This window comes from Chiroxiphia lanceolata, chromosome 3 (genome assembly GCF_009829145.1).
Source record: "Chiroxiphia lanceolata isolate bChiLan1 chromosome 3, bChiLan1.pri, whole genome shotgun sequence".
Taxonomy (NCBI): Eukaryota; Metazoa; Chordata; class Aves; order Passeriformes; family Pipridae; genus Chiroxiphia; species Chiroxiphia lanceolata.
In genome coordinates this window covers 2,979,238-3,005,356 of record NC_045639.1, presented here as the reverse complement: position 1 = coordinate 3,005,356, position 26,119 = coordinate 2,979,238, and the positions used below count along the sequence as shown (strand labels likewise).

The following is a 26,119-nucleotide window of genomic DNA, read 5'->3' as shown; positions in this document are numbered from 1 at the left end:
AGATACACTTACAGTGTGATTGTATATCATTGTAGGAGCAGAGTTTTCTCTGCCTGGCAAACCTGAGCCTGGTTGATGCACAGCGCCTGCCTCCTGCGCCCGAACCCTCCGCTCCGTACTCTGCCACTCCCCACCGCTTTCCTTTTATTCTGGTTTTTAACTGTCCTCCTAAAGGACCATCTTGAGCTCTGCACTGACACACACTCACACACACCAGGTCTTTCCTCTCCTCTCTGCTCAACCAGACCTCGGCTCTGCCCTCGGGCCACCGACGGCACCAAACCCTGTGCTGGGATCTACCACTCCAGTGATCAAAATACAAACCACTCGAGTTTGTCATGAGGCTTCTTTTTGTAGCTTCAGCATCTGCCCATCACAACTGTTTGTCGTGGGACTGGTAGGTAGGAGCCACTGTTTCTCTGGGCATCTGTGGCTGGAGCTTCTGTATCGATGCGTTTTGTGCCGACACCACCCGGTATTGATTTCATGGCTTGGCGTATGGAGGCGTGCACAGCATTGGGGCTGTAGAAATGGGGGATAAAGTAGTAGAGCAGATGCTTAACCCAAAGCAATGGACATTTTCTTCTCCCTCCCAGCCTTTTTCCATGCTCTGGAGCAGGTTACATCCCTGCCGAAGTGGTGTCATCGTGCATACATAAGCCTGTTTTTTAATGGCTTTGGTGATTAAGGAGTGGTAAGACCAGGCCTTAAAAATTCCTGGCATTTTGATCCTCTGCCCAAGGTCCAAATCCTGGTGCCTTTTTTTGCCTCCCGTAGTCCCTTCATACTTAGCCCTAGTTGCAGAAGGAGATGACACGTTCCACAGGTAAGGGGAAAAACACTATTAAAATGCAAGTGTGAGGGATGTGTGGTGACGAGTTACTGTGCCAGAGTGATAAATATGTTTACATCTTTTAAAAGTTGTAACTCAGCACGGATGAGCTGAGTCCCCCCACCCTTTCACATTCATGTTTGATTCACAAACAGAAAGAAATGATCTACTATTAGGAAAGATTTCTCTTTGACTGGGGAGCTGGAGATGGTGGTGAGAGTGGCTTTCATAGATGAAAATAATTGTACACTTTTTGTATTATTATTTTTGGCAAAGAGCTGGCGTTTCAGCTTTCCAGCGTATTACATCATTACTTTGTATAATGCATCATAATGATAGAGTGAATGGAAACGAAGAAATGCCAGCTTCTGTTGCAAGTTTAAAGACAGACACACATTTTCAGCTGGGAAAGCTGCTGTTCAGCTAAGTGTTTTCCTAGATGAAACAAAGCTGCAATCCCACTTGGCATTCGCATTAATTGTGGACTTGCCAACAGGCCAGTTTCACTGGTGTATAAATTAGTGGAGAATTATTCAACTCATCTCAATAACTAAGAGAATATCCTCATAAAGCTTGCTGAGCTGTAAGACATTCCCCCTTCCCCCCTCCCCCCACTTTCCAGGGTATTTTGCACCCTATACTTAGAAAAATCACAGAATTTGCATGCTGTTCAAAAAAAAAAAAAAAAAAAAAAAGGAAAAAAAGCCCATACAAAGAAAGGTATTGGATGTACTGATACCCCAGCAGAGCAATGTGGTGACTATCTGCATAAAATAGCAAGTTTGTATTGATCGGAAACTGTCCAACGGTCCAGATTAAGAGGGAATTTTCTGGTTTGTTGTTTGAGTTTTGAGTTTGGGTGTTGGTTTGGTTTTTTTGTCTTGAAATTCAGCTAAAAATGAGAAGTGAAAGTGCCTGTGAAACGCGTCTCAATGCCATCATCAGACACCCGACATTTCGTTGGAACAAGAGCCCGGGAAGTGCAAACTTCCCCAAACTGTCCTGCCAACAGGCCTTTCTGACCTAAAGGGGGGATCACCTTTATGGTGACAGGATAATTTGATCTCTGTGCCATCTAATCCTTATTTTCTTTACGGAGGCTGCCAGCAAGGGTGCCAATTAGTGCCAATTGTGATGGTGGCTTTTGTGATGCAGACACCTGCCCACTAGGAATTGGACTGGTACCACCAACACACATATGCCACTAAACAGCTGTCAGATGGTAATGACTTTTTGGAGTAGAAGAAAAGGGCAGAATTTCATTCTGAGGCAATTTTCTGAGAAAATTTTGCAATTTTTCACCTCTCTCTTTCCCCCCTCTTTTTCCGTATCTGAATTCCAGGCTTCTAGTGATTAAACAAAATGTGAATTTTAACGTGTATCTCATAGCACCAACTTCATCCCAAAAACCATGTGTCCCAGATGAGCAAAAGTAGAGTGAGAAATTATATTGACGGTATTCTTACTATTTGAAATCGTATTTTACACTTGTTTTTTGAAGTTCATTGCTTATTTAGGTTACTTATCCCAGCAACAAACAAACCAAATGCCATATTTTCTTTTACCACTCTTCTGTTTTCTTGGCTAAATTATAAGAATGAATTAAATGTAAATATCAAGCAACTAATTTTCATTTTTTCTTTTTTTTTTTGATGACAAAGTGAAGTCTTTGCAGCACTTCTGCAGCTCATACCATCACAGGCACAACAGTTCAGGATCTCTCTTGTGCTTCTATTAAATGCTCTTCTAATTTTCAGTCAAATCAACGGTCCCTTCTTTGATGCCTAAACAGAGGAAGTTTACAAGCCTGCTTTGTCCCTGAGGAGTTATATGTGCGTGTGTACGCTTGTAGAAGCGTATAGACACCTATCTGTATAGGCACATTCACTTTAAACTGTAAGTTTTTGGGTAATTTTGGCAGCATGGTCATGCATAGACTGGATTTCTTTACGGCAGATGGGAATTTCTGCTCCGTAGTGTTGAGGTTCGTTGTAGCTCGTGAAACGGGTCCATCGTGAGATGCTGAGCACCGGTTGGTGTTGAGGATGTGGGTGGGAAGTGTGGGTAGTGTCTCACAGGAGGTATTTGGCACTGTGTGAGGAGGGACCTTCAGAGCTGTAAGAGGATTCCTGTATCCTTTCCAAGCCTCGCGAATCGCTGCCGAGAACTCCCGACGCCTGATAGTCCAGCCAAAGGCCGGGCGCTGGCAATTGCTGTGATCTTTCAGCGCTCAGCCAACACTTACTGCTGCTTCAGCCTTTGCTCTGGCAGGTGTCACACCTTGATTAGTGCAATTGCTTATTGGCATCAGCCACTAAACGTGGTTCCTACTAGATGGAGAAGGAAACAATCCTAAATAAACCCAGCCAAGGTTGGTACGCGACGATAGGAGATGGTCTAATGCTTCGAGGAAAATGCAGTCACATTTAAAGAACACCACTCTTGCCATATTTAATCATAATATTTATAGAAAAAGTTTGTATGAAGGTTTTCAAGCTAGATAAAACTAGTCAGGGTCATTGGTTTTTTATTAGCATTTGTTCCTGAGGTCTGGGCCATCACTGCTTGTGGCTGTTTCCAGGGAATGTAAAGCTCTGTTACAGCTTTGGACCAGCTCTGTTATTGCCTTCCTATCTGTTTCTCTTCCATTTATTCCTTCCTCAAACACTGACTGTTTTAATGCAGCTGTAACTGGCTGTGGCCTCTGCCACAGAAAGGAGAGAGTTTGCAGATGGACTCGCAGCAGTTTCTGGACTTGGTCATGGAGAGCTGTGACCCACGAGGAATGTTTCTATACTGTCACCAGAACATGCTCTGCAATTTCACAGATTTGAAAGGAATGGCAGCCAGAGCAATGAGCATTCACAGGTTTGGGAGAGGTAGCAGCAAACCTACAGGGGCTCAGTCAGCTGTTTTAGTTTCTTAGTAGCTTTTGACTGTGTGTTTTTCTCCTCCAGTTAGCTTGTTAAGGGCTTTCAAAACATTTTCTCTACATCTTGGGGTTGTTCCAAGGCTTCTCAGTTAGAGAGGACAACAATGGGGCTCAGATTTTTGAAACTTCAGCCCCTGTTCTGGCACTTCAGCTGAATGTTGTCTTTACAAAGGCTGCAAATCCCAGCCATTCCTTTCCTGACACCAATGGTCAGATTGTAGAGGGGCTCCTCAGTGAAGTTTTCTTTAATGCACAAGGCACATTATTCTCGAGTATGAAAATGCTCTGCACTAGGTTGTGCTGCTGTTTTTTGGGTGGGTGAGTAGTTATTTGCCTGGGTGAGCAGTGGGTGCAAAGTTCAGCCCATTGTTCCATACACTGTCCTCAAATGCAAGTCAAGGAATCCATTGAGCTCAGCGGATCTCGTTACTGGGACTGAAGTGGGGACCTGTGTTCTTTGTTAGTGTTTTAAACCATGCAAACTTGTTTTAAACAGTCCTATTATGTATCTTTTGCACATCTTAACATATAGATCTCTCAGTGAACATATAGCATGGTTTTTTAACATGTGCTAGTCTGCAAAACATGCAATATTAAAGGAAAATGCGGTAATTCTTTAAACGCCCTATCATTGTGAATTCATATCATATTCATTGTAATAGCATTGATCAAAATGAATTCATTTGGTATTCATGTAAATGTCACATGTACTTCCATAGGTGTTTCATTGTAAATTAGCATTTCTCAGAGGACACTTAAAATAAAGTGTTACTGAAAGTTCTCATTACACATATTGCTGAGATTAGTACATTAAGGATCATGTACTTACATAGTACTAATGCATTTCTGCCACTTAAAATGCTGCATTACCCATTTCTGATATCTAGCAAATATCTAAAGCAATTTTGAGAATTACTGACATCCTGAAGGAAGTGGTACTTTTGTGATTAAAATGGTTTTGTGTGTTTCACTTTGATTTACAAAAAAAAACCCCTTATGCCAGATATACTTAAATGATTTCTTGATTTAAATTACTTCAGCAGTAAGTGAAACAAAAAAATATGAGAGGCACATCTAATTAGAAAAACAAAACCCAAATATTATAAATGCTTTGGGGTCTTTAAACTTGTCTCACAAAGCCAAATTAGCTGAGACTTTAGTATACTGTGGCACAAGCTTTCTGATGCATTTGCTTTCAGATTATTACTTCCTAAGAGAAAGCTGAAAAGTTTTGTGGTCTCAGGCAGATGCATTTCTGACGTCTTGAATTGTCCATTACAGCTTGTTTGGTCTGAAGTTATTTTTGAAAAGATGAAGTTTAAAGAAGACTTCAGAGCATTTTATAAATAGCTGACAAAAGGTGCGTTACAGTAACTATAAAAGAGAGCATTGTTTGAGACCTGAAACACTCTAAAGCTGTCTGACAATGCTGTGGATGTCTTCTGAAAAGAATTGATGTAACTATTTTAAGGCTTTTTTGGTAACACTAATAAAAAACCCTCTGAAACTTAACAGCGGGCCTGATCCTAACCCTTTGGAAAAAATATGGGGAAATGACAGTATTTTGGTGTTTATCTCAGAAAGGAAGAGTCAGATTTGTCTGTGAGGTGTTGCAAAACCAATTCCACAATATAGTCTCTTAGCAAATATTTGTTTGCTCTTCTGGCTTCATCCATGTGTGTTGTGATGTGCAGTGTGGACTTGCAGCAGGCGCAGGTGGGCTGTGCAGGAGGAACCATTCCCAGAGCTGAAAGCACAAGAAAGGAATGGTATTATGGCTAAAACACTACTCTGGGCTGTGGGAGGTTTGGGTCCAGCTCTGGTGTTGTGCCAGCGCGTCCCCCGTGCAAAAAAGTGGAGCTGGGAGAGCAAGCTCCTTCTCTCCTGTCGCTTGTCCTGGCACAGACAGATGGGCCTTTTGGGGATGAGCCTCCTGGAAAGGAAGGAGTAGAGGATGTGGAGGAAGAGACCCCCATGCTCTTTGAGATCTTTCTGGTGTCCTGTGCGACCTTAGAGCTCTCATGACCTTCCTCAAACGTGGCCCTCCCCACCCTTGCAGCCGATTTCCAGCATTTGTTGACTGATCCCTGTAGCGAGTTGAGCCACATCTCCTGGAACAAAGTCTGTCACGTCTGGGAGCGGACGCATCCACACCTGAGTATCAGCTGTACATTAGAGCTCCTTTTTGTCTCCTGCCTTGCCTATTTTTCCAGAATTTTTCAGTTTTCCAAATGTTTGCCTAGTTTATGGCGTTTGCCCGATCGGGAGCGTGCAGTGTGTCAGGACATAGGATAGGGTGTGGAATCCAGAGATCCACTTCAGGTTAGAGCCATAATTACCTAATGTAAGATAATAAATAGCTACTAAAATCACATGGAAAATATGATAGTGCTATAAAGTGTGTTTTTATAATCCTGCTCCTCCCCTTTTCTGCCGCCTCCTCCTCCTCTTCAACGTAACAAGGACCCTAATAGGCTTCATGTATAAGTGCCTATTTTTATTAAAGACAAGTGTAATCTTTTGTAGTCCAAATGTCCCTATCATAAATGCTAACCGAGGAAAATATTAGGACTCATTTATTTATGAACCCGTTAATAATGAGGTGCAGTTATGAAAAAGGCTTTCTCAGCACAAAGCCTACTGAACAAACAATGCACACTGGGGAAAAGGAGCTAGTTAGCCTTCCTGACTTAGATAAAGCTATGGAGAAATGACAAGTGCCAGTAATTAGCAAAGCCTCTTCACCAAGATAACCCTATACATCTTTGTCTTTTTCAATCACCAAAGACTCCGATTCAGTGTAAAATTAAAGCCGGGATGCCATCAATTTCTGTTAACCTCTTTATATTGTTCTGTGTTCATGCATATGTGATAGATAGTTTTTGTCATTTTATTAAATGGTGACATCTCAGTATGCATGTGACTAAAACTGTTTTCTCCTTAGCAAAGTATTTTTAATCATCTCTCCATTGCCTTTATTATCTCGGTTCTTCGGAGTCCTAATTGCTTTATTGTGCGGTATCGGAGCTGTTCCAGGGGTGCAAATGTTTGTGCCCACTCTTTTTTTACCTGGAATTAAGAGGTTGGTGCCCTTTCTAGCACTGACATGAACAGGAACAGTAGTTCTGCATCTGTCTGATGAGCACCTGCAGAACCTCCTACTGCATTTTTAGGGAACAGGCCAAAATTTGTTGGTTACAGTTATCAGCACTTACATGCAGTCCTCTGGTGTCCATGAGGGTGGCCTCCCCTCTCCACACGTGTCCAGATAGGTGGTCTTTGTTTGTTTTTTTAGTGATGTAGCTACTGTTTACCTGCTTGAGGCACAAGCCAAAGCATGTTGAACTCCTGTCTGCACCCAGGCTGCTTTTTTTTCCCCACCTTAAATGGTAAGCCCTGATTTTTTTTTTTCCCCTGCAGGCTTCCAATATCTGTGAGCTCATACTCCCTAAATTTCCCTTTGGCCCTCAGATAAGTCAGCAGACACGTTCATCTAAAGCTTTGTGAGGGGCAAAAAAAAAAAAAAAAGTTATAAATCAACCCTGTTTCCTTGACGTCGGGGCGGGTTTGCTGGGAGTGCTCACAGAGTTAGCACTGAGTGACCTGAGGAGTTGCATGTGGCGTTGGGTGTCATAACAAAAGTTCCTGCTGGCTCCGTTCTCCTGCTCTGTAATGTCTTTTTACTTGTTTTAAGTACTCCAGGCCCTGACTGCTGAGGTTATTAATCTTCATCTGTGCTCTTTTTAAACTTTACTACTAGCACTTTTTTTGCCTCAGATATGCTTTTATTCATTCTTTTCAGCAGCAATAACCTCTCATATTGGCCAAATTAGGAAATAATTGCAAATAATAGAGAATCCTTTTCCAGCACTACAATAAAGGATTATATATGTGCTGTGTGTGAGGGATGGCACAGAGTGTAAATACCAAAATTTGGGAAATAGGCAGAGAAGGGAAGTATGTTGGTTGGCTCTTGCTGTGAATTGCTGTCTGGCTTGGGAGTCTTTGTGTTTAGAGGCACAACCTATGGCAAAAGGTCATGTGTGGTGGTTTGTGGAGGAGAGAAAGGGAAAAGCAGGGGCTGATGTTGCAGATCAGCTCATGCCAGTCCCTGCAGATTGTTTGGGAAAACTGGGGCAGAGTCTTTTAGTCTTCTGTGGTAGAAGCAGGCTTGGGGAATCAAATTCATTCACTTGTATTTTTTTAAACAGAAACATCTGATCTATCTTGTTTTTATTTACGTGACCACAGTAGCCATGGCTTGTTTCTGTTCAGTGCCAATTCCAGGAATTCCACTCCAGTTTTCCTCAGTTTTGGATCTTTATCAGTTGCTCTGAAACTCCCAGTTGTCCAGTCATGGAGCTGAAGAGTTTATTCCTGCCTTGTATCACAGTCACACATCACAAGCAGCCAATAATCCGTCCCAGCTATTGCAAAACTGTTTAGTTAGGCATCATATTAATAATTATTTTTCACTAACAACAGTATATGTAGGACTTTGGGATATGCTTGTGCCATATAAGAAGCCGCTGCTCTCAGGTGTCTGGCTGCTCTCATACGTAGGCATTTTCAGGATCAAAGCTCCTATGAACGTTACTCACAACAAATAATTCTACCAGCTCTTGGGAAGAAAATACGGAGAACATTCATGTAATGCTGCCATCTCAGTTGGGGAGCAAGGAAATAACGGCGACTGTAGGAGAGAGTAAAGCTCTCTTGGCGCTCTCATCACATTAACACTTACCTTCCTTCCTTCCTTCCTTCCAGTCAAAGTTCTCTGAGCTGCTGCTTTCCATTGTTTTTTATTATTCATTTGAATCAGAAAATAATATTTTTCCTCTTTAATTCAGGAAAAATTGTCATTGCCCACCTCCTGCTGAGAGAAAAAAAGTACCAGAGCCCATCTCCTATGAGCTCCTTCTCACTTCAAATGCAGGCTGCAATGGCTCCTTTGGAAATGTAACAGGCTATTATAGAAATATGTATTTACACAGTATTTTAAGATGCACATTATCCACCTGATAGACCATAACAGCTCACCATTACAGCCTATTGAATAAAACCTCTTTGCACCATTTTTTTTTTCAAAGCGGGTACTTTTTATGTGATAAATTGTGACTCTATCGCATAAAAGTACGAGTTCGTTGTGCAGGACTGTAGGAGGACACCATTTATCTGTAACCTGCTGCAGTGGGAAGTTGGTCTGACCCTGTCCCATGCAATGAATTATTCTGATCAGAGAGATGCAGATAAAAAAAAAAGGGGGGGAGAAAAAAGCTTCATGAACATAAAAGGAAAAGTTGCAACAAATTTTTACCGGTCTGTCTTAAATTATAAGGGAGGTCATGTCCTGCCATGCATGTCTATGAGCTGTAAGCTACTGGCAGTCTGAGAAACCACCCTTTGGGGCTCGTGCTGTCCTCCCAAATTCCCAAGGAACTGGGAGCATCCCAGATATTTAAGGAGTTCTCCTATACTACTTTCACCTCCCAGTCCTGGGTCCTTTCATCTCTCCTGCAGAGTCATCTTCCTTCTTCCTTAGCTAGTCCTAGTTTTAAAAGGGACCCCTGTATTCTGAAAACATCTCTGCTTGGCTTTCCTGCCCAAACTTCCTGTGCTTGTTTGACTCCCTCCAGCTAATACATTCTTGAACAGTTTCTCTCTTCCAGGAATTCACATTATAACCTGCCCTGCCCTAGGTGCCATCTCTCTCTTTGTCCAAGTATGCTCCTTTGGAATAGATAATAACCAAAACTTAACGAGCCTCCTTTATTAGCCAGGAGTGAGACATAAGGGTTCTCTCTGTCATTTCCAGTGACGTTTAACTTAGTGAGAAAGAAAAGACAACAGAGAACACCACAAGACCCCAACTTCAAAATGAAACTCACAGCCAAAGTTCCTATTATCAAACAGACTGAATAAGCTGCAAATAGACAAGATCTCCAACTTGTTGTAAGGTGAAATAGAGCCCAGCCCCTGTTGTGAAACGATTTTACATTGCAGATGTTCATGAATGCGTGGAAAATGTGGTGACTTCAAGTCTCTTTTCGTTCCCTATCTTCAGGATGTCAAAACTGATTTTTTTAAAAGAAACTCTCTAACAGTTGCAGTTGACTCCTGAGAAGAACTTGAATGTCTGGAACAGAAAAAGACTCCCAGCCAGCTGAACAGCGTTGTCTTCTTCCCTCCCCCCACTCAAATTCAGCATACACAACAGAAATACCAAACAGGCATGGGTTTGACATATCATGCCAATTCTGATCCAAAACAGTTTATTAATATAAATCACCTCCAAAAAAGGGAAAGATTTTAAAGGGAAGCAAATAGCTGCCAAAAAGACTTTAGTGCCTAGCACTAAACCTAGTGGAAATCATGTAGTTCCATTCTTCATGAAGCCAAGCAGTGGGGAGCCAGCGCTTTGAACCCTGCATGGGACACTTGCTGTGAGTTCCCAGTAGAAAGCATATGGATTGAGAGGAAACAGGGACACCATCCAAAAAAGTGCTGGTCTATAAACCAGCAGATCTGTAAACAGTCTAAACCCATTTTCCTGCCAGAGGGATCCGAAGGGCCCGGTCTAGCCTTTTCCATGACTCTGATGTGTCAGCGTGAGCTCCCACCCCTCTGAGATGACTCCAAGCACTTCTGAGAGGACTTTTCTGCTCTCCAGTCCGAGGGTGGAAGCTGATCTTACCTCTGTGATGTTGTCTCAAGCATCTCCTCCTTTACTCTTCACTCTTGCCTCATTCACTAAGAAGGACCGAGCAGCCCGGAAGTTGTGGTTTTCTGGATTTCCCAGGTGTGTTTGGGAAAACCGTCCTCACTTTTTAAACAGTGTATCCGGTTTAATTTTCATTATTTTTAGATGTTAAATTTCACATCAATACAGTGTGTCTTAAACTACTGTATTAGAATGCTGCTTGACTCACTTCCAAATTGAAGACCTTTTAAAAAAATTGAAGCAGTCCAATAATTTTAAATCACTCTGCACTGTGCATTGCAATTTAAAATTATTGGAGTGCTTCAAATTTTTATAAGCCCTTGAATTTGGAAGTGATCGAGGTTCTGGGCATACTCAGTGTAGAGCAATTTAAAATTATAAGAGCTGTCAAATTTTTATATAAGCACTTCAGCTAGAAAAGGGATTTGGGTTCTGGGCATGTGCAAAGGGGAGCAATTTAAATTATTAAAGTGCTTCAATTTTTTTTCTAAGCACCTGATTTTGGAAGGGTTTTGGTTTGTGCAGCCTAAAATGACAACTTCCTTTGAGAGTTTCTTCTTTTAAAGAATTTCAATCTTGCAAACTAAAGTATTCTTTAAAATGTGAATTCACTGATACTTTAAGAACTGATTTGCACAGAGCATGGTGCCCAGAACATCTATTTTTTTTCACTCATTTTATCATTTTACTATTTAAGGGGCAAATTGATGGTATAGGAATAGCTGCCTCTTTGGATTTTAAATTTTTTCCAACTGTTGCACTCATGCACAAATAAAAAAATAGAGTGGAAAAATGAAAAATTTGATGAGAAAAACTGAATGCTTTTTCCATGCACTATCCTGCCTGGCCAACAGAATTTAGAAGGGATGCAAAATTGAAACAATTTGTTATTAAATCTCATTTTAATGTCTCTCAACACTCGAAATGAAAGCCATGTGATGGCTGATTGAATCTGAAGGAAGGAAGTTGGAAAGCAGCTTTATTTGCACACTTGTGCTCTGCACTGAAGTGATTCCTGCCAGGAGCCATGCTGGGATTGCCATCTTTGCCCCAAATCCAGCTATGGCCCTTGAAATTCCAGTGCTGGGCAGTACAGCGGGAAGAGCAGCAAGGGGAGAGGGCAGGATGAGACTGAGGGATGCTCTTACCGAGCTGTCAGAGGATAGAGAGAGGGGAGGTGAGCTCTCTGCTCTTGCTTCTCTCTGCTTTCCCATTATAAACCCAGGGATTCACTCTATAGGGCAGGAATTGGGATAATTAGTTAATGTATAGAGGGCACCGTGTACCTTAAGCCTCGTGTATCAAGAGTATGGGCGGCGTGGAACTGTGCATTTCATCAAATGCCAATTCAGTGTTTCCTTCCCCTTGAATGCTCCTTTCGCTTGTTACCAGGGAGGTGATAGGTGACCATTTGTAGTTGTTTTTTTCCCTTGGAAAATGAAGTTTTTGAATAAAAGCCAGTGATCAAATTAAATAGGGGCAAAGATATGTCAGAGGTGAAATTCAAAAGACAATACGTAATAATTGGTTTTAAAGCAGGAGCCAGATTAATCATATAGTCAGGAACAAAGGGAAAAATTCCTGAAAGCCTGTTGCATTTTAACTTGGATTTTTTTTTTTTTTTTTCCAAAAAAGGTAAAAGTACAAAAATGGTTTCTTACTGCCCCTGCTATTAACCGTGTCATCCTTTCGGGATGTGAAAACCCGGCGCAATTCTGGGCGGAAGGACAAGGAACGGGAGACCAAACATATCTTTGCTCGGTGTAAGTTGGTTTGGGCTGTGCTTTCGTTGAACCCTTCTGGAATTTTGTGGCAGGCACTGGCTGAGCTCTGCCCGTCCACGCTCCCTGGAACACGGAGCGGGGCGTGCCGGGGGATCGGCGCGAGCGTGGCCGGGAAGCCGCCGCGTGAGGCCGTGCCAGTGGCGAGGAAAGGTTTTCCCGGGAAGAGTTTGGTGGATGCGAGCTCTGTCCTTCCCTCTCCTTCTGCCCAGTGCAGTAACACAGAGAAAGACCTGGCCCTGTCTGTCTGAATCCCTGCTCTGGCACAAAATAAAAGAGCGGATCGACTCTGAGCCGCCGCCTCGCACAGACACACGTATGAGCACCGAGGCTGCCTTAAAGTTGCCGTCTCGCTGCCTCACTTCAGACACTGCGTGCTCGAACCCCGCTTTTGGGCTGGATTCATGCTAATGTTGACAGTTTTTTCCTCCTTTGTTACATTGTGCAAAGCAAATAGAAAGTGAGGTGAGCTTGTCTGAGCAGATGAAAGATGGCAAGAAATTGGCGCTTGGGGACCAGTGTCTTGGTGACATCGACTCTGCAGTCCTTTTTTTCTCTCTCTCCCTGGCTTCCCCTCTCCCTCTCATTCTCTCTGAAATGGTCTGTGCCTCCAGTAATTTACATAATACTCTTCTGACACCTTTACTTTAGTCATCAATCACGGTACCTTCTCTCAGTCTATCTTTTGTCTGAGCATGTCTCTTCTTTATCAGGCCATGCACAAAAGATTAATTTCACAGTTTTTCTCCCTTCTTTCTTTCCTTGCAAGATACAAAGCTCATGAAATGACAGAAGCAAGATAATGAAAACAACAATGCAAGCAATTTTTTTTTTTGTTCTTGCTGGTTGGATCTCAAGATACTTTTTTTAACCTCATTGTGTGCCATCTGTCTTAGAAAAGGTCTGCTCTGTATTTTTTAATACAATTCTCTTGCTGTTCTGAAGACTACCTGGGGAAAAAAATACATATTTTAATCAGGCCATAGGTATTGATTTAAAATTAAATAATAAATAAATAAAAAAGGAATTTGCTGAGCAATTAAAGTGAGGGGTCCATTTCTAATGGTGGCATGGGCTACTGCACAGTGCCCATGCCCCAATTAATATTAATGATCTTTTGTGCATAGCAAATTTATGGCATTTGATTGACTCACACAACTACACTTCAAGCTGTCACGTAAAGTGAAATATATGGGTACCATGGCCTAATTTGCATATGCATATGTTCTTAATATTAATTAGTCTAATGGATCTAAGGACCTGGAGATAATTTGAGTACTGGGAGAAGAGAAGCAAACAAACAAAACAAAACTCGCTGAACGGTGCCCTGGTATGGGCTTGTCCTACAATCAAATAACTCTCCCAAAATGCAAAATAATTGGCATGAATTTCTCCTCCTTCCCCATGTCTCTCCCAGGACCGGCTGAATTAAAATCTTATCCCATATAATGCATTGTTTTGGCTCTGACCCTGACACTTTTTAATTTGAAATGCTTAACATGCCAAGTAGATTACAGAATTATGTACAGAGGAGTTTGAGTTCAGGCTTATGGGCGTAGGTCAGGGCTATGAGATTTGCAGCCCTGCGAGGGGGCTATTTCCCAATACACCTGCATAATTGCCATTAATATTAATGGGAACCATGCAAGTTTATTGGGGGAGCTTGGTCTCCCCAGCTTAGCTTTGTGCTTGCATTGCCTGGTAACAGTGGCGCAGATTTCCAGAGGAAATGGCCACTTTTGACCATTGGGCGTTGGTCTTTTAAAGTTAGTGAAAACTCACTTTTCTTGATACTCTGGGGAGCAAGGGGTGCCAGAGCTCCAAAGCAGGGAGGTGTCAGGGTAGTCTTTTTTTTGTTTGACCTGTGAATTGGCTTGTGAGAGGGCTGATGTCCAAATCATGGCTGCACTCCTGCATCTGTACAACTCTTCTCCGTGCAAAACAGCTTTAAACTTCCCCCAGGTTTGGACCAGTGAGTTGAAGCCAAGCGAGTGGTCAGGGCAGGCTTCCATCAGCCTATGGGAGCACTGACTTGATGTGCCCACATTCAGTGTTGTGCTGGTCCTTTAACATGCACAACCATGAATCCACAACAAGTCACCTCTTGTAAACTGTTCTTAGACGTTCACTGAGAGGAATTAGAGTTTACTCTCTTGGGTGTTGAAGCCATCCTACAAACTGGTACATGGTCTCTGCCTGTCAAACTCCCCCTCCTGCAATAAGTGAGTCTTTTCACTGGTTCTGCAGAGGTAGTATGTTTGCTGCACCGTTGGTGGTACCTGTGGCACAGCAGGTGCCACCACCAGCAGCTGCTCCCAGCACAGTGCTGGTGACTTCAGGACAGGTGGATGGGTGCCTTCTTGTGGGTACAGCAAGTCCTGATGCACCAGTGTGACAATGCTTTGTGCAAGATGAGGAGCACATTTGTGTGATGGTGGAGAGGAGGTCAGCAGTGGGGTCCTTGCGCTAAGTCCTTCCAGGACCACAAAGTGCTGCGGGAGTTAGCAAGGGAAGGGAGAGAAGGATGCTTTGGTGCCCCTGCAGATTGGCCAAAGGCAGGAGGAGGTGGCTGTCACACTGTGCAGTTTCTCAAGCGTAATGTAACCAATGGAAAAGGAGAGTAGGTTCAGCCTTCCGACTGGGAGCTCTCTGGGAGCAGCTGTGGCTTAGGACACGTCTTTGTGGCATTCTGCAGGGATGTGAGGGATATGTCTGGCTGGAGCTCTCTCACAGCCCGGGCTGGTGTCTGTGGGGCTGTTTTTGTGCTGATGGGGAGGTGACAGAGGAGCAACAGCACATCCAGCATCACTGTCACCAGGGGAGCTTCTGCACGGGCAGCTTCGGTGTGGCTTGGGCAGCCAGCCGAGGAGCTGGGGCTGCAGCCACGGCACCGCCCCTTCCCGGGCCATCTGCAGGGAGCAAAGCGCCACTTTCGGCAGGGGGGCATGAAAATCCCAAAGGCTGGGGCAGAACAGAGGTTTCTGGAAGATAAGGGTGTTTTGGAGCTGGGAAACTGGTTAATGCTGTTCCCAGTCTCAGGGGACGTGGGGGGTGCCTGACTCACCTGCGTTATTTCGGATGCGCTGCCTGACTCACCTGGGTTGTTTCACCTAACAAAGAAAACGCCCCACGCGGCTTCAAGCCCGTTTCCAACCTGCAAAGCTGTAATGAATCTGCAAGCTGCTGATTGCCTTTACGAGGTGCTAAGCACCGATGGCTGCCTGATACCAGGCAGGAGAGTGCGGGCTCTTGGCCGGATCAGGTCTACAGTGAGTTGTTCTATAGAAAAAAATGACTTTCCTGTACGAAGGCATCACTTATATACCGAATATATATAACAAAACCTGGAAAGCCTCTAGTCACTCATTTTAGCTGCTAAAATGCCTTTAGGCCAACATTCCTGCTGTGAAAGGGGTTATGGACATGTCATATGGGGGTCATCAGTGAAAAATATACCCAACTTTTGTTATTCTTAAGTCTAAATCAAAAACCTCTTTTCACAATCCACTAAGGGACGATTTACTAGAGAGTAGAATGTGGTATCAATTATTTCTGTGGGCATCCTTTTTGTTATAGAAGCAAAGAGGATTGCTTGAGAGTCAATAGCATGACTCCATCTCAGATTACTAAATAATGAAATGCTAAACTTGGCCTAGAGTAAGGACTATTGCTGTCTCAAAGGGACCAGAGGCTTCAATTAAATCAGAGGACAGTGTTCAATGAATGAGAAAAGGATGCTTAAGGTACGATGACATATTACCGGATTTTACATTTAATTGCAGTGCTTTGTTCTTTTAATAAAAGCACAAGAGCAGTGGATCTCCATTATGGTCATCTGGTAGCATTGTTCACTGTGGACAGTTTATTGTAATTTATTGGCTATGTTTAATCCCTCTATTTTTCATATAAATGAATCCTGTCTGCTTTATTTTACGAATTTTCTTTGCTTAAAAAAACCCCAAACAACACCTAATATTTATTTACGCACAAAAGAGCTTTTTCACTGAACTACTCAACAGTGCAAGAAAGAAACAACCCAGCTTCTATGAGACTGGAATGAAAGGGAGAGCTTCTGCCCAGAGGGGTGTAATTCTGCATCACTCACGCAGGTATTGGCACTCGCAGAGCACTGTGGCTCGTGGGGGCAGCATCTTGCGAACGCTGTGCGATCTCAGGGGTGACAAAATGTCCTTGCTGGTTTTCTGGGGCTCTGTGCTGCTGAACCTGCCTGTGCTTGGACTGTGCCAAGCTCGCTGTGGGCACCAGGGCCTATGCACGGAGTGTGGCTTTCTGGATTTCTGGTCCAGGAGAAATTGGTTTCGAACTCCCCTGAGCCCAGAGGTGGGTTTTCAGCCTTTCTGCTCGGTGCCCTGGGATAACGTACAACACATGGCAGTAGTTTAGCTGGAAAACCACAGGAGCATGTGTATGTGATTATACATGTGTGTGTGCACACATGCATGCATGTGTGGATGTGTTTATAGTTTCGTGTTTGCATATAAGAGTGATACGTGTTTATTTTAAAATGTAAATCTGTAAGTGTTTTTTAAAATGGTTGTCAGGCAAATACCTCTTTTTAGGCATTTTTGCTGTGACTTGTCTCATCTGAGCACAGCAATCGTATTCCATTATATAAATGATGGAATTGTCAGTGATTTAACTAATGTAACCTGATGCATCAAGGCAACACTGAGGTTACTGTCAGCTTAGGGAGGGAGAAGTTGAGACCTGAAAAACTCAGATCCTCGTCTGTAGTTTTAGGATCTGGTTGGTTTGTTTGCGTTCTCTTTTTATTTTTCTTCTTTTCATTAAAAGGTCCTTGTGCAGGAGAAGGGACTCTTTAAATGCAGCTGAAATACCATGTGCATCGAGCACAGGGAGGGGAGACACCCTCTCTTCAGACATGGACAGCGTGTGTCTGTTTTTTGGGCCAGATCCTCCCTGAAACAGGGTCACAGCGAACCCTTCACTTCCCTGTTTAAACAGGTTGGGTGTCTTTCTTTTGTTTCTGCCTTGTTTCAGCTCACCTCGTGTCAGAGCCTGTCTCTGGAAACGTGGCAGTTCAGTGAGGAAGGTGGGATGAGATGACTCTCAGAAGTAATGGCACAAAACAAATGGCAGCCAGCCCTGTGTGAGGTTTCTGGGCTCAGGGGAAAGTTGTGAGCTGCGTTGCCTACTGGGAGAAATTTCCCTGTGATTTTATCTGAGGGGTTTTTCGGGTGTGTTGCTTTTCAAGGAGGGTGCAGTGCTTTTAACGGCCTGCAGTACCTAATTTTTATAACATCACTCAGCCATGTGGCAGCGTCGGAGTAATGAATTCAGGAAGTGTGCGGCGAGGATTGTCTGTGCAAGAGGGTGCAGGCAGTACTTAACTCCCTATCGATTGCAGTGAGTGACTGATAAACAAGTGAGTGCCTCCTGAGCAGCTTGAAAGGGTGCTGCAGGCCCCAGGCACGTGGCTGTTCAGGTGTGGGACTGGGACTGTAGTCGGCAGCAGCAGCATTTTGCTCGTACTGGGGCAGTGGGATTCAAAGGTGGCGGTGTCAGAGAATTCCTCCTAGCTGGGTGTACATCCAGGGCCCGGCTGTGTCCGGGTGTAGGACCAAGAGAACACCCGAGCACCACTTGCATGGGGTGTTGTGCTGCACAGAGGGGGATCACAGCTGTGAACTGGGCAGTGGGCTCACCAAAGGCTCTGTGTTTGTCACGGCTTCCTCTCGCAGGGGCTAACGCAATGTGACTCCGCCGAGCGCATATTTGTAAATCACCGTGTGATGAATATGGGGCCATACCGCTGCGGAGTCTTCCTCTTGACAAAGTGCTGTGCCTATTCCCAGTTCTGCCTGGCCTCTGTTTTTGTTAATTTTACACTGAAGGATCAACATGCCCAGGATGAACGCGTGCATCCATCTCTCTCCCTCTCAAAGGAAATTAGTGCTTTCCTGTCACCGCAGGTGATATGAGAAGGGGAGGAAGTACACAAACTGATTTATCTGGAGCTGTCAGCTGTTTTGAGGATGTTGACTACTAAGGGTGTCAGCTCCTCCTCAGTAGTTGGCTGACTCTGAAGAAGACCCCATTCCTCATTAAAAGAGCACTGAGCTGCACTTGAAAGTGACTTTCCCACTTGTTCTCCTCTCACAAACATCACAATAACAGATTCGCTGTTTAAAGTGGCATGATCTTCATGCCAGGCCCAGGCAACTTTGTAAAATACACCTCTGCAGCACTCGGTAGCATCGGTACCATCCATGCAAAATTCATTTGAGGTATAAACTAGAGACTATCATCACAGATGACAGTTATAGCAAATCAGCACGCTGTGTACAGTTTCATCCTTTATTCACATTATGTATCATAATAAACGTCGTCCTAGCAACACAGTTTGTTGAGAGTCAAACACAATACCCCACAATGCCTTGCCATGGATGAATGTGAGGAACTGTGGCTGTAAGAGCCTGGTGCAGCCTGAAGAGGAATCAGCGCTTGCTACTGTTGTTTTAGGGGACTCTTCTCCTCCCACCACAGCCTTGGGAGAGAGATGGGAAGGGAGCCTGTGTAAACTGGGGGTCCCTGCTGCACGCTGGTCTGTGTGGGATCAAAGCAGAGTGGTAGAAGCACTGGGAACTGGGTCAAAATGTGTCAAAACTCGGAATTGGAAGGCTTGAGAAACAAGAGGAGGGACTATTGCGTGTGTAAATTGAGTAATATTGGGGAAGAAATATTACTCAGGTGTAAGACTATATTTTCCTTCTTTTTAATAACTGCTTAGTGAAAAAGCATTTCCAAGGTATTGAATGTGGAAAGAAAAAGAAATCTTAATGTAAAAATGTATGTCTTTGGTATAGAATTCCACTCAGACCTGAGAGAGATGTTTCCTGAGCAGAGTCGGGTGTGATTCATATAACATTTTGCCAGCCCCTGGGGAATGTTGTCTCCTCCTGATGTCTCCATTTGCAGGAAAGGCTTCATTGCAGGTACAGCACGAGGCTCCCACACCAAAGGGCTGAGGAGTTCGCTCTCAGACCCTGACATGTGCTTGCTCTGTGAGATACAGCAGCCCGTTTTCTGTAATCCTTGCCCTGGGACCTGCTCCAGCATGTGTTTTCCCTTATCCCTGGCCATGAGAGCCCCTGTTCACATGCTCTGTATTAGGGGGGAACTGCTCTCCCTGGGGTGCCAGTTAGGCCACGGCGGGGCTGCTGGTTCCTTAACACTGAACCCCTCGGGTGGGGCCAGCGGGATACTGTCCCCTGTCCCTAATGAAGGTCATGTGTTCCCACTGCTGGGAAAGCTTTGAGAAGAGAGGCTGAAGCTCCTGTCTGAGGTGTGTCTGGTAGGTGTGATCAGAGATCATGCCAATGAGCACTCTCACGTGAAACAAAGCTTTTCCAGAATGAAGCACTCTTTTCAGAAGGCCCTGGTTTTCTTTTTCCCCTCCTCCTACCATTTGGAACAAATTTATCACTAGGTATCACTCTGAGATGGAAATATACTAATTAATAGGCTGTTAGAAGTGAGGAAATATCTGGAAAATCACCCCAAGTGTTGCACCCAATTTCAGAATGAGCTTGGAGCCACGTTCAGAGTGAACCTGATCCAGTGTGTAGTTCTGCAGTTCAAAAGTAACAGAGCCAAGTGAGACGCAAATGCCAGATGAGATAAAGACAACCCTTCCCTGCACAAATCCCCTGGGAAAGGAGGTAACACGGATACCACAGGAGTTCAGCCTTTACACAAAGCAAAATGTAGTACCCAAGCAAAGGCCTGAAACTTTAAAGCCTGGACATCAGTCCAGAACAGAGCCCTTCCAACCTTGTTGGGGAAGTTTATGTCTTTCCCAGGGATGCTGTAAACAGGATCATCCATCATCCTTAAAGTTTATATCTGGGTCCTCAAGCAAAATACGTAGAAGTCTGGATCCAGAAATGGGTTTTGGGGCTCAACTCTGCATAGTTCATTGTTATGGTGGAATAGTCCTGTAAAACAAAATAAGTTAAATAAGTTGTCTTGTTGTTGTTTTTTTTTTTTTTTTAAAGTGTTTGCAGGCTTTGGTGTTACAGCTGAAAGGACAGTTGGGCTCCTGTGGGCAGGAACCCAGAGAAACGCTATCAAAAAAAAAAAAAAAAAGCAAGCCCTTATGGTTATTAATCAGAATTTTGTCTACTTTTCAATTCTCTTCTCCAGGACTGATTCCACTGCACAATAATTAAAAAGAAACCCGTGCTGACTGTGGTGCCCCCCCGCCCGTGGAGCGGTGCCTGGCTGATCCCATTGTCTGCACCCTGAATGCTGAGCCCACAGTTAATAATTAGTGAGCAGGGCTTAAATGAAATCGCACAACCAATTCCCTGGTACACTGGCAGAGGCGGCGGCTGAGCCAGCCAGGACTTTGTCATCTTGGCAGGGAGAGGGAGGACTCGCTGCCATCCTGCAGCCAACGTGCCGTGCAGGGGAGCTGGCACTGCCAGGGTGGTGGGACCGGCAGCAGGCTGAGCCCGGCACAGGGGTGCAGGCAGGAGGGGAAAGGGAGTGTTTTTGCCACCTTCTGGGGGGGGGGGGGGGAAATGGATAAAAAGGGCTCTTTTTTTGGTAAGGAGGTTTCCAGGAGATGTCCCTCAGGTTCATATTTATTGTTTATTGCCCGTAAAACTGTGTTTCTATGCTTCACAAAGCCATCATTTCGATGTAGTCTGCCTAGCCTGAAATGATAAATGAAAGCAATGAAGGGAGAGGAAGGGTGTTCTGGTGATTAAAAGTCTGGATTTGAGTTGAGAAAGTAGGTTTCAGCTCCATCTCTGCCACCAACTTTGGGGTGACTTTTGACCAGCCGTTTAATCTCTTCGGGTTTATGTGAGCTGGGGAGAACAGGGATTTCTCCCTTTTTTTTTAGTAGTTTTGTTGTTGTTGGTTTTTTTTTTTTTTTCTTGTCTGGTTAGGCTGTCCAAGTGTTCCCATTGGGATTCCTTTTGTGTGACCAACATAGGATGCCACTGTAATTTTAAACTCCTATTCTCACTGGTTTACCAATGGGTCCGTGGATATACAGAGGGAAAATGGTACAATTAGGAAAGTACAAATTAGAAAGGATGTGAGTGGAGAGAGTGTGAACAGTGGCGAATTATGAACTTCAGAGATATCCTTTCCTGACTGGAGCAGGTTTATTTCCCTCAGTGGTGATTGAAATTAATATGGGCTCTTATTTTATGGAGGTACTCGTAAACTGGAGGAAGTGTGATGGCCTGTAGATGTAAAAGGTCAGAACAAATGATCTAATAGTTCTTTTTAGCCTTAAAACTATGGAGGAAAATGAAGGCTTTTAAAAATTATTCTTTTGTCACAGTTAGGCAGGAAATGGAGATGGGGTGGCAAATCTATACCCCAGGCTTGGACACTACCTATCCCTGTCCCTTTGCTCATTCCTATGCCAGTAGCTTTCCAGCTGAGTTGAAGGTCCCAGAGGGTCTCTGAGCCACCTCTCTAAAGGGTGGCTGAAAGGCAGCTGAAAAAAGCCTATTGTCAGGAGGCTTTAATTCACTGTTACAGGTGATCACCTCTCCGTGGAGAGTGTAAGAGTCCATAAATCAAGAAATGGTTGAAAACTTCTGCTCTCGTCTTTGCCAGTGGTTAAAGACAGCTCACGTGAGCCACATTTATGTGCCCATCTTGATTCCCCAGGCCCGTTCCTCTTGCTGAACAGGGCAGTTCTTGCCACCATTGTCAGACCAGCCCGTGGCCCTCTTTTAATTTTCTCTTTTTCTACTTACCCTGCAATTAAATACCCCTAAAGTGACAAACACACAAAGAGCTTAATCCCCAGCCCTGTTGCATACCAGCCACACAAGTGCACCTTGGTAGGAGTGCTTTACAAAGACACATAATCGCTCATCAGTGCGATTGTTTTTTGCTGCACGTGTGGTCTGGATCAAGGGCTCGGCGTGCACTTGGCAGTGCTGTGATTCCCTCAGGGGTTTGGAGGTACTGCTCCGACCAGGAGCCCTCCTCAACCGCTTCCTTCGGCATCTCCAGCCAGACCCAGCCAGGGAAGGAGGTCCCGTGAGCAACCCACGCCGTGTGGTGCACATCCTCCCTTTGCAGAGGTGATCTTACATCCCTGGTGAGACTCTGCATCACCACAGTGTTGTCAGGATGGAATTGCACAGAGAGGGACCTCTCCCCTCCCCAGCCCTGCCCAGGCAGTGTGTCAGGGACTTCCCAAACCATAGGCTGTGCTGGATTGTCGTGCTTGCCAGTCCTCCGTAGACCTCTCCTGTAAATTTGTCTAATCGTGTTTACAATCCATTTATATTCCTGGTCTCTGCAACCTGCTGTGCACTAAGTTGCATAATTTAGTTATTCTTTGTAAAAGTGTTTCTTATGGGCTATTTTAACCCTGCTGCCTCATAATTGGGTGCACCCTGGTTCTTATACTGCGAGAAATAATGACTAATTCTTTTCTATTTGCTTTCCCTGTACTGTTCATAATTTTATAGGCTTTATTGTGTGTTGTCTGATTTTCCTCTATCATTTTGTAGCTTGAAGGGCTACATTTTTTACAGGAGTCAGCACAATGGGAGATAAGTAGAGGATTTGGTGGGTTATTGCAGATCTTGAAATGTAGAAGAAAAATTGATCATCAGCTGAACGAAAAATTAAATTTTAGACTTTTTATTAAAAAAAAGGTAAAAAAAAACCCTTTAAAAGGCCAGTTTGACGTTCAACATTAGTTGCAGTTTCATTTTAACACTGAACCCTTTTGTTTTTATGCAAGCCAACAATTAAAAAGTATAACAGTCCAAGAGATTTCACACTAAAGAATTGAGACATTTTTGTTTTGAGAGTTGCAAAATGTTTGCATACTGCTCTGTAGTTTTCCTCCTCAACTTGCCCATTCAGTCCAGTCAAAATCTCAGCTATCAGCAAATCTGCAGCTTTTCCACCCAGAAGACTTGGTTTTACCCAGGTATAAAGAGAAGCTGGCTTGAAAAATTTAACCTAAACCACCCATATTTGGCTGAATATAAAAACTCTCCGAACACAAGCCCATCAAGGGTCTCATGCCAGCCAGATTTCCCATGGATTTTATTTTATGTGCACTAAACACTCCACAAAACAAAGCCTGTCCAGAGACGTGAATCCGAGGGCAGTTTAATACCGCAGATTTTCCCCTTGTATAACAATTATGGAAGCAGGAATGCTAATTGACATGGGATGCCACATTGTGGATATGTCAGTGGTGTTCAACAGGCATCATAATTTCTCATTTTCCTGCTTTTGGTCGTGTCGGGCAGTAGTTGTATGTAGTAGGAACAAAACACTCGGCGTTCTAGCGCCAAACTACCTGAAGATTATTGCTTTTCCCTGCTGGCCAAGCATGCCTGGATTTTCTCACCTTTTCAAGCTCAGGTCTTTGTTCCTTTATTTATGTTTTATAAGAGGAAGGAACTAATTAATCTCCTTCCCAAAGAAGTGCGGGCGTGTGCTTGTTGCCACCTGAATTTTGCTGAGGGTGAATTCCTCACCGCTGTGGTTTTGAGTCCTTGGAAGCGAATGGGAATGCCTCTGCCTGCTCCTGGTGTCTGCTGGAGCTGGGCTGTCTGTCTGTCCTGAGGTCCTTTTGGGGACCCAAGAGGGTAAAACTTATTGGCAGGAGGTTTGCCCCTTCTGTGGCAATCAGACCCCTGGGTGCCAGGAAGATTTCTCCCAGCGCTGATGCTATAGGATAGTTTTGTGGTTGGCTGTGGTTGCACGTGAGAGTTCTACCTAATCTAACCAAGCTTTTGTTTCCTTCCCATCCCTGTAGTGTGAGATTCAGTCTTAGTCTCTGTATTCTGAGTCTGCCTGAAAACTGATTTTTAGTCATAAAAGGAATTCATTTAAAAATTGACTCAAACCAAATATGTAGACTTTGCTGAAATATATGCAATATCCAGTAAGAAATCCCTTGTATTGTATGCTGGGTTTATTTAGAGTAAATCTAGAGAAGATCAAGACACATTTTAATATACAAATTATATTTGTTTTTAAGCTACAGTGTTCTATCTGGACTCAGCCTGCTTCCATTTTTTTAACCATTAATCTTGCTTTTTGCCCCTAATCCTTTCTTTGCTACAATGAGCTTTCACTATGTGTGTGTGGGGAGGGAAAGCCCTATTAGATTATAACATTTTATGAGTTGTCAACGATATAATGACATTAGCCACCTGACTGAGAAGTAAAAACCTTTGCGGTGTCACATAACAGGTTAGAATGGGCTGGCAAGCCCTTGTGAAATAAACAAGGTAAAAAAAAATAAAAATCCTCCAAAATGTATATTTAAATGGGTGGCTCTGACCCCTCCCTGCTTATTAGACCACCGAGAGCACATTAAATATTTTATATGTATATATCTTCCTGCCTCTCTAAAATACAGATAGGCACACACACACATCCATACGCACACACACACAGAGGCATAGACACACAAGTCTTTCAAAATCAGAAAGGTCTCAAATTTAATTGGAATGGAAAATGCTAACTAATTGGCATCCAAATTTGATTTACTGTAGAAACCTCATATTTGTTTGAAACACAACACTGTGTCTTGGAACACAAGCCCAGTCCTTCAAAAATCATACATGAGAACTGTGGAAGAATCAATTAAAGTTGATTTGGCAGATCTGCTTTTGACAAATATAAAGAAATCTCTGATTAGGCTGAGAAGAAAAGAATCCCTCTTTCGTGCTCTCTCTATTCTCTCCCTCTTTAAAGGCAGTAGATGTCAGAAGGGGGTGGGTAGTGATATGCAAAACATGGCCTCCATAACCAAAGTAGCCTGCAAAATTAGGTGTCAGCATGCAAAGCTTATTGATGTATGAATGCGGAAAATGAAAGCCGGCAGTAGACAGACGGGGCTAAAGGTGAGACAGCCACAGTGAAAGCAGCTGTACATCTACGTCAAGGTGTTGCTATATGAGCCTGCTTTTTTCTGGAGGGCCACAGCCTAACAAGCTGTGCCTGGCCATAAAATGATGAAACAATACAATGTAGGCACACACTGTGTGAATACCAAATAAATTGACTTGGGCCCCCCCCCCCCCCCCCACACCCCACCCCTTCAAAGTAGGCCTGTGTGTTCATTAATAAATTCATATTCTGAGTTTTCAATAAAAGAAGAAAATGCAGTGTAAACTGGAGTTACTTAGTGACACCCAGCTCATTGCTTTTTATTGTTGCTTGCAGCTACGAAGCCTTCGCTGTGCACTAGTAGAATTTATTACTGTCTGTCTTTGTGGCAAGTTGGCGAAGTGAGCCTTTTGAAGAAAATTGACCCACACTTCATGAATATGATGAAAAATGCCAATAACACTACAAAGACAAAGCTCTTGACATTAGTGTGCAAAGAACTAAGAGACGGTAATGAAAATATTGCAATTACAAATCATATCCCTCCTCCCCGGCCGAGGGGTGCGGGCATTCGGGGGCCACTGGGGAGCCCCAGGACCCCGCTGGGTGTGGGGTGGGCTGAAGAGTGAGGGGGGGGTGGGCACCGTTTCACTGTCTGGCCCCCTCCCCATCCTCCATGCTTTGAAGGAGGAAAGAGGTGAGAAGAGGAAAGCAAGCAAAGTGCTTAATCCAGCAAGGATTCCCTCCTAGAAGGTTGCACAGCTTCTCTCTGAGCCTGCGTGCAGAGGGAGAGTGGTCTTGTTGCTAAGGCACGAGATTAGGAGCCATGGGGTCCAACTTGAGCTTGCCCTTCAGCCATCCTCCTACTAGAAGCTCCTGGACGCAAATCACTGTAAGATTGTGCCTCAATTTCCCCCTCTGTAAAATAATCTTTCCTTCTATGCCTTATGAATGGAGCTTCTTTGACT

At 43.9% G+C, this 26,119-nt stretch overlaps 1 long non-coding RNA gene across 1 annotated transcript in view; it reads left to right on the top strand.

The window, feature by feature from the left end:
- Positions 1-12,156: 12,156 nt before the first annotated feature.
- Positions 12,157-26,119, top strand: part of LOC116783787 — a 36,129-nt gene continuing 22,166 nt past the window's right edge. Inside the window, exon 1 of the long non-coding RNA XR_004355835.1 lies at positions 12,157-12,248. This is a non-coding gene — a long non-coding RNA (uncharacterized LOC116783787). The remainder of the gene's footprint in view (positions 12,249-26,119) is intronic.